Source organism: Notamacropus eugenii, chromosome 5 (assembly GCF_028372415.1).
Source record: "Notamacropus eugenii isolate mMacEug1 chromosome 5, mMacEug1.pri_v2, whole genome shotgun sequence".
In the NCBI taxonomy this organism is placed as follows: domain Eukaryota; kingdom Metazoa; phylum Chordata; class Mammalia; order Diprotodontia; family Macropodidae; genus Notamacropus; species Notamacropus eugenii.
The window spans coordinates 305,932,991-305,941,206 of NC_092876.1; the positions used below are offsets into that span (position 1 = coordinate 305,932,991).

Consider the following 8,216-nt stretch of genomic DNA (forward strand, 5'->3'; position numbering starts at 1 on the left):
AGGGTGAGAGAGTCAGTTAATGAGGACACCTAGGTTACAAGCCTGGATGACTGGGACACTTGTTATGTTCTTGACAGTAATAGAATATTTAGGAATGGGTGGAGGGTTTGGGCAGAAAGCTAATGAGTTCGGTTTTGTACATATTGAGTTGAAGATGGGAAGAAGGTGGAGTAGAAGCAGGGACTTGGCTGACCTCAACCCCAAAACCCCTCAATATACCTGTAAAAATGACTCTAAATAAATTATAAAGCAGCAGAAACCACAAAATGACAGAGTGAAACAGATTTCTAGCCCAAGACAATCTGGATGACTGGCAGAAAGGGTCTATTGCACCAGGCTTTAAGTAAGGCAAAGCCCAGCATGGATGATGCCAGCATAGATGGGACTGGAGCAGGCATCAGAGCAGCTGCAGCAGTTTCCAGACTTCTCAATCCACAAATATTAAAAACAGTTTCTCTTTTTTTCTTTGAGAATTTATTTTTATTTTTATTTATTTTTAGTTTTCAACATGCATTTCCACAAAATTGTGATTTCCAAATTTTCTCCCTATCTCTAGCCTCTAAATCCTCGCCCACCCCAAAATGCCATGCATTCTGATTATCCCTTCCCCCAATCTGCCCTCCCTTCTATCATACTCCTCCCTTCCCTTATCACCATCTTCTTTCTTTTCTTGTAGAGCAAGGCAGATTTCTATACCCCATTACAAGTATTTCTTATTTCCCAATTGTATGGAAAAAACAATTCTCAATATCTGTTCCTAAAACTCTGAGTTCCAACTTCTCTCCCTTCCTCCCTCACCACCCATCCCCACCCATGCCTTTGAAGGCAAGCAATTCAATATACGATATATCTGTGTAGTTTTGCAAAAGACTTCCATAATAGTCATGTTGTGTAAGACTAACTATATTTCCCTCCATCCTATCCTGTCCTCCCATTTATTCTGTTCTCTCTTTTGACCTTGTCCCTCCCCAAAAGTGTTTACTTCTAATTACTCCCTCCTCCCATTTGCCTTCCCTTTTATCATCCCCGACCCCATTTAGCCTCCCTTCTCCCCTACTTTTGAAGTAGTGTAAGATAGATTTTCATACCTGCTCAGCCTAATTGCCGTGGGCTACCTGAGTCTGCTTACCTTTCGCAGGTCTTCAGTGATCAGCTAGATAAACGTATTGAGAGAAGAGACTTTCCAGAGTCAAACAAGGTGGTAGGCTTTATTCAGGGTCTTAGTTACATATCCATATGCAGGGTGAGTTCTTCCCCAGGAGAAAGGAACCCCTCTCCTCCCAAGGAGCAAGGATTATACAGCAAGAGGACAGGAGCAGAAGAGGGAAGGGACCCTCTTCCCTCCAAGGACCCCACCACAAGGGGCCCCCTCAGGCTTTCCTGTCCCTACTTAAGCTCTCCCAGCTGCATAGTTTACACGTGAATACCATGCGTGCTCCCAGCCCCTAGCTAATTAACAATAGGTGTGCTCAGACCACGGACTAATCTCAAGGGTGAGATGCTCTCCCCAGCAAGTTTCCACTGAGAAGAGGTGGAAAAACAAGATAGCCCATGTTTCACTCCTCAATTCCCAGCTGTTCCCTGGGAGGCCTTGTGAGAGATTGCAATCAAGAAGCCCTCATTTTTACCTGCCTGAAACCGTTCATGTGAGAACTGAGCTTACACCCCAACACATACCACATTGAGAGAACATGTTATTCCCTCCTTAAGCCAAATGTGATGAGAGTAAGCTTCATTTTTTCCCTCTCAACTCCCCCCTTTTCTCCTCCATTGAAAAAGCTTTTTCTTGCCTCTTTTATGAGAGATAATTTGCCCCATTCCATTTCTCCCTTCCTCCTCCCAATATATTCCTCTCTCACTCCTTAATTTTACTTTTTAGATATCATCCCTTCCTATTCAACTCACCCTCTACTCTCTGTCAATATGTGTGTATGTGTGCGTATGTAATTCCTCCAACTACCCAAATACTGAGAAAAGTTTCAAGAGTTACAAATATCGTCTTTCCATGTAGGAATGTAAACAGTTCAACTTTAGAAAGTTCCTTATGAGTTATCTTTCCTGTTTACCTTTTCATTCTTCTATTGATTCTTGTGCTTGAAAGTCAAATTTTCTATTCAGCTCTGGTCTTTTCATCAAGAATGGTTGAAAGTCCTTTATTTCACTGAATGATCATCCTTGTGCAGGGCCCATGCTAATCTTCTCTGTATCATTCCAACTGTCAAGAGGAGGGTATACTTTGGTGATCTGTAAGTTCTCAGTTTCTTCAAGGTAGTACAATCAAGGGAGAGGAGTTTTCTCCTCTCTTCGCCTGCAGTCTGGTCTGGGAGCATCCACAGGTACTTTGTTCTGCCCAGGATCTGCCTTCAGGGTTCCCTCTCCAGAACCTCCACCAGCTCCGCTGCCAGGAGAGCCACTCAGGGCTGAGATCCAGATCAGCAGCTCAATTCCCCCAGGGTCTTTAGGCACCAGGCTCCAAAAATGGACTTTGCTGCTGCAGTGGTTGCTGCTGGTAGGTCTAGATCATGTTCCCTTCTCATCCAAGTGAAAGAGCTTTCTCACTGACCCCTGAAGTTGTCTTTGGAGTTTGTGGGTTGAGCAGCCTGTGAACTGCTGTCGCTGCTGGTGCCCTGAAGCCTGTTCTGGGTCCTGTCCCTGCTGTGCTGCACAGCTCACACTGGGCTGTGACCCACTCCGTGTCCAGTGTGATTTCCTTGGCGTTCCAGGCTATCTTGGGCTGGAAATCTCTTTCACTCTGTCGTTTTGTGGCTTCTGCTCCTCTAGAATTTGTTTAGAGTAATTTTTACATTTATTTAATAGGCTATGGGATGGGAGGAGCTTCTACAAGTCTGTCTTTCTATTCTGTCATCTTGACTCTGTCCCAGCCCCGCAAAGACAGTTTCAAAGGTCAGTCAAGCTCTCTCACCTCGGTGAGAGAGGAACATGGTCTGACCCCAGCCTAAGCCACAGGGCAGAGGCAGCCATTGCCATGGTGGTAACTGCTTCTGGAGCTCTCAGCCCATAGATGGTGGGGGAAATGAGTGGTTCATCTGGATCACAGTCCTGGGTGATGGTTCTTTGGTGAGGAGGATTGCTGGTGTGGCAGAGCTGGTGGCAGCTGTGGAAATGGAATCCTACTTTCAGATCCAGGGGATAAAAGAGTGTTTGTGGTTTCTCACAGACCAGAGTGCAGGTCAGGAGAGAAGTAAACACCCCTCCTTTGATGATACTACTTTAGAGGAATCGAGAATTTACAGGTGCCTAGAGAAATCCTTCAAAATATCTGCATAAAAACCCTAAAACTTGGGGTAGTATATCTTCCACTTAAGGAGGAGTTGGAGAGTCAAATAATTGACCAGGAAAATGACAAAAAAAGTGGAAAAGTAATACCATATAAGGGTACTTTCTTGGTGAAAAGGTATAAACTTACCATGAGGAAGATCAAAGCATACAACTGGAGGAAGATCAGAGCAAATAAATGGAGGAAGACAGCAAGGTAAAGACTCCTACATCTAAAGCCTCCAAGAAAAATATAAAATAGAGTCAGTCCTAGAAGAGTTCAAAAAGGGTTTGGTAAATCAAATAAGAGAAGTAGAGGAAAATTGGGAAGAGAAATGATAGCAATGCAAAAAAAAAAATCATGAAAAATGAGTCAACAGCTTCCTATAGGAGACACAAAAAAATGCTGAAGAAAATAACACCTTTTAAAATTGACTAACCCAAATGGTGAAAGAGTTCCAAAATGCCAATGAAGAGAACAATGCCTTAAAAAGCAGAATTGACCAAATGGAAAAGGAGGTCAAAAAGCTCACTGAAGAAAACAATTTCTTCAAAATTAGAATGGAACAAAAGGAAGCTAATGACTTTGTAAGAAATCAAGAAATTATGAAATAAAACCAAAAGAATGAAAAAAAGAAGATAATGTGAAATATCTCATTGGAAGAACAACTGACCTGGAAAATAGATCCAGGAGACATGATTTTAAAATTATTGATCTGCCTGAAAACCATGATCAAAATAAGAGGCAAGACATCATATTTCAAGAAATTGACAAGGAAAACTGCCTTCATATTTTAAAACCCAGAGGGTAAAATAGAAATCCAAAGAACCCACCAATCATCCTCTGAAAGAGATATGAAAAAGAAAACTCCTAAGAATACTATAACCAAATTCTAGAGTTCCCAGGACATGGAGAAAATATTATAAGCAGCCAGAAGGAAACAATTCAAGTACTGTGGAAACACTATCACAATAACATAAGGTTTAGCAGCTTCTGAACTGAGAGATAAGAGGGCTTTGTATATGATATTCCAGAGGTCAAAAGCACTAGGATTAAACCCAAGAATCACCTACCAGAAAAAGTGAGTATAATACAGTTGAAAAAATGGAATTTCAATGAAATAGAGGCCTTTCAAGCATTCTTGCTAAAAGGGCCAGAGCTGAACAGAAAATTTGACTTTCAAATACAAGAATCAAGAGAAACATAAAAATGTAAACAGGAAAGAGAAGCCATAAGGGACTCATTAAAGTAGAACTGTCCACATTCCTACATGGAAAGATGATGTTTATAACTCATTAGACCTCTCTCAATATTAGGGTAGTGAGAGGGAAAATATGTATGTATGGGTATGGGCATTTATGTATGTATATGTGTATATGTGCATAATATGTATATATGTGTGTATATATATGTGTGTGAACACACATACATATACGTGTGTGTGTATACAGAGGGCATGAGGTGAGATGAATCTGAAAGGAGGATACGTAAAAAATGAAATTAAATGTTAAGAGGAATGTACTGGGAGAAAGAGAAAGGGAGAGCTAGAGTGTACTAAATAATCACACATAAAAGAGAGAAGAAAATACTTTTACAACAAAGGGGAATGGGAATGATGTGAGAGGGAATAAGTGAACCTGACTCTCATTAGATTTGGCTTAAGGAGGGAATAACATAAATTCAATTGGGTATGAAAATCTATCTTACTCTGTAGGAAGGCAAGGCAAGGGGTTAGGAGAGGGAAGATAATAGAAGGGATGACAGATTGGGGTAAGAGGAAATCAGAAGCAAACACTATTTTGGGGAGCAGGTCAAGGGAAAGAATGGAATAAATGGAGGGCAGGACAGGATAGAGGGAAATGTGGTTAGTCCTTGGCAGCATGACTGTTATAGAAGTGTTTTTTCTGACTACACATATATGATCTATATCAAATTGCTTGTTTTCTCATTGAGGGTCAGTGGGGAGAGAGGAAGTGAGAGAATATGGAACTCAGAGCTTTAAAAATGAATGTTAAAAATTGCTTTGTATGCAACTGGGAAATAAGTTGTACAGGCAATGAGGTATAGAAATCAATCTGGCCCTACAGGAAAATAAAAGGGAAGGGGATCAGAGAAGGGGGGTGATAGAAGGGAGGGAAGATTGGGGAAAGGGGTAGTTGGGGTGCACCCTGTCCTGGGGTGGGAGGAGGGGAGATATAGGGGGAAAATTTGGAATTCAAAATCTTGTGAAAGTGAATGTTGAAAACTAAAAATAAATAAATTTCATGTACATGTATATACATAGACATATATGTATATATGAGACATGTTGAGTGTAAGATGCCTTTTAGACATCCAGTGGAAGATAACTAATAAGCAGTTGATCATGTGAGACTGACAGCTGGGAAAGAGGCTAGGGGTAGATAACAAGAGCAAGAAAATCATCAGTATAGAGATGGTGATTAAATCAATGGAGCTAATACGATTACTGAGTAGAGAGAAGATATCCCAGAACAGAGAATTAGGAGACCCTTATGTTAAGAAGTAGGAGGAAAGCTGAGAGAGATTAATGTCTCAAAAACCTAGAAAGAAGAGGGTATCAAGGAGAAGAGGGTGATTGACAGTATCAAAGACAACTGGGAGGTCATGAAGAATGTAGATTGGATAAAGACCATTAGACTTAGCAACTGATCATTAGTAATTGGTGAGAGAATGGTTTCCTCATTTATAAAATGAAAATAATAATCATTCTATTGAATACAGTAATCGGAAGGGACCACCTTGACTTCATTGACCCCATGATTGGAGGAGATCTTGTGACTTCCTTGGAAACTCTCTGAAACTTGGAGCCAGTTCTGACCAGATACCAATAACTTCCCAGCCAATGGCTGTTTTGCAAACTTTACCCCTTCTTATTAATGCCCCTCCCAAATATTCTGCCCAGTTGAAGTACATTTACACTCTGTTCCTTCTGCTCCCTTCAGACACTCCAGTACTTCAGCCCTGTTTGATGTCCAGAATTATAATTCCTTTGCCAAGGATAAAGACTCTTGTTATGGTTGATAACTTTGGTAGTCTTTATTTCAGGTTGATAGCACTTAACCTCACAGGATTACTGTGAGGATCAAATATGATTATATATGTAAAGGTCTTTGCAAATTTTAAAGCCCTGTTGTTGCAGTTATTGAAATAATATTGAGTTTAGAGTCAACCAATCTTCTTTAACTCAAGACTCAATTCAAGCATTTATTTGCCTTCTGATCGTGGGTATGTCCCATTACATATCTAACCATCAGTTTGTTCCTGGAAGAAAGAAGAATATTTTATCTCAAGGAGGAAGTTTTGAGAAAAGTGCTTAAACCATAAAACTCTCTACAAATGTAAACTATTGTAAAATTACAAAAAATTTCTTTTGGGGGAAGTTGTTCAATCCAGTGCTCTTTCCATCATACTATCCTACTGATGTTTTACCAGGCATTCCTCCAGAGATGGCAAGAATATCTCAATTCCAGCAGGATAGAGAACCAGAAAGTTGGTTAGGCTGAGATATCCTGGGGGCTTGCAACCTCAGCTTCTTGAATACTGGGGTCATTTTCCAAAGGTATGACAGAGGTCAAATTCTGTTCTACAACTGTTCCTATTTACCATTTAATACCAATTATTATGAACTCTACAACAGTAACCTCATTGGGAGAATGAAAAGAAACAAAACAAATTAACAAAATTCCCAATAGCTCCTAAATAATAGCATATTGTGATTCACCATCCTCATTGACTTAGGTTATGAGGTAAGAAACCTTATTTTCTCCAGTAACGGGAGTATTTTGTAAGACAGCTTGCAGTTGTAGGGTGCTTTAAATGACGAGTGAGACTACAACTGCATTTTGATTTTGCATTGTCCTCTGTGAGTTCAATTCCACACATCCAAGAATTTATTATCCATCTTCTAAGTCATTTCCAATAATGGAAACAGTCATAGAATTTTCATTTTGACCATATTATTCCATTCCTTTATGTTGCTCCCTTGCAAGGTACTGAAATATTGTGCTTAAAGTTTATAGATGCCTCTTTTTTTAATGAAACTCAGTTTGTTCTTTTAACCATAGAAACAAACAACTAAAACTAGTACTGTCCTGGAGATCAGAAGGTGGGGATTTTTGCCCTGATTCTTCCACTCACCAGTTGTATGACCTCATGGAAATTCACATAACCTCTCTGGGTCTCAGTTTTCTCACATGTAAATTGAAGCATTTGGGCATTTGTGAAGCACCTTAACTTTTACAAAGGTTGCTTCCACACAGCCACTCTGTAACATAGGAAAATAAATGTTATTGTCCCTGCAGATAAGAAAGATTTAGAGTTTGTGACTTGTTGGTAGTCATCCAGATAGGGAGGTTCCAAACCAGGACTAAAAAGCAAGTCTCCTGACACCAACGCCAGTGCTTTCTGCTGTATGACTTGTAAGCCTCCTTACTCCCCTAATATCTCAAGATTTCTGTGTTTGGAAAAGAAAAAAAAGGCTAATTTAAAATGGGTAGTTTCTTTTAAAAGAATGAATTTTATTGATATCTTCTGTGTTTATAGAACCTTAATTTTACCTATATAAACCTGTGTTTATATGACCTAAATTCTCCCATTCTCTCTTATAAAAGAACCATTTATATAACAGATATTTTTTTAAAAGTGAGGGAGAAAAATCAAAAAAATAAATGCATTGAAAAAATCTAATATTAAATGCAATATCTCACACCCTTGGAGCAACTCACCCTCTAAGTCCTAATTCGTCAAGGCTATTCTCATATACATTCTTTGGAGCCAAGCTTGTTCTTCATAATTATCAAATGTTTATTTTTTCTTTCTTTAAAAAGCAATCTTATTTTGATTTTGTAACATGGCTAAAATGGAAATGTTTTGCATGATTTCACATGCATAATGAGATCTTATTGCTTGCTTTATCAAT

The 8,216-nt window shown here is 39.5% G+C and overlaps 1 pseudogene; it reads right to left on the reverse strand.

Annotated features, from left to right (window-relative positions):
- Nucleotides 1-2,142: 2,142 nt before the first annotated feature.
- Nucleotides 2,143-2,237, reverse strand: LOC140509349 (U6 spliceosomal RNA; annotated as a pseudogene).
- Nucleotides 2,238-8,216: the final 5,979 nt, after the last annotated feature.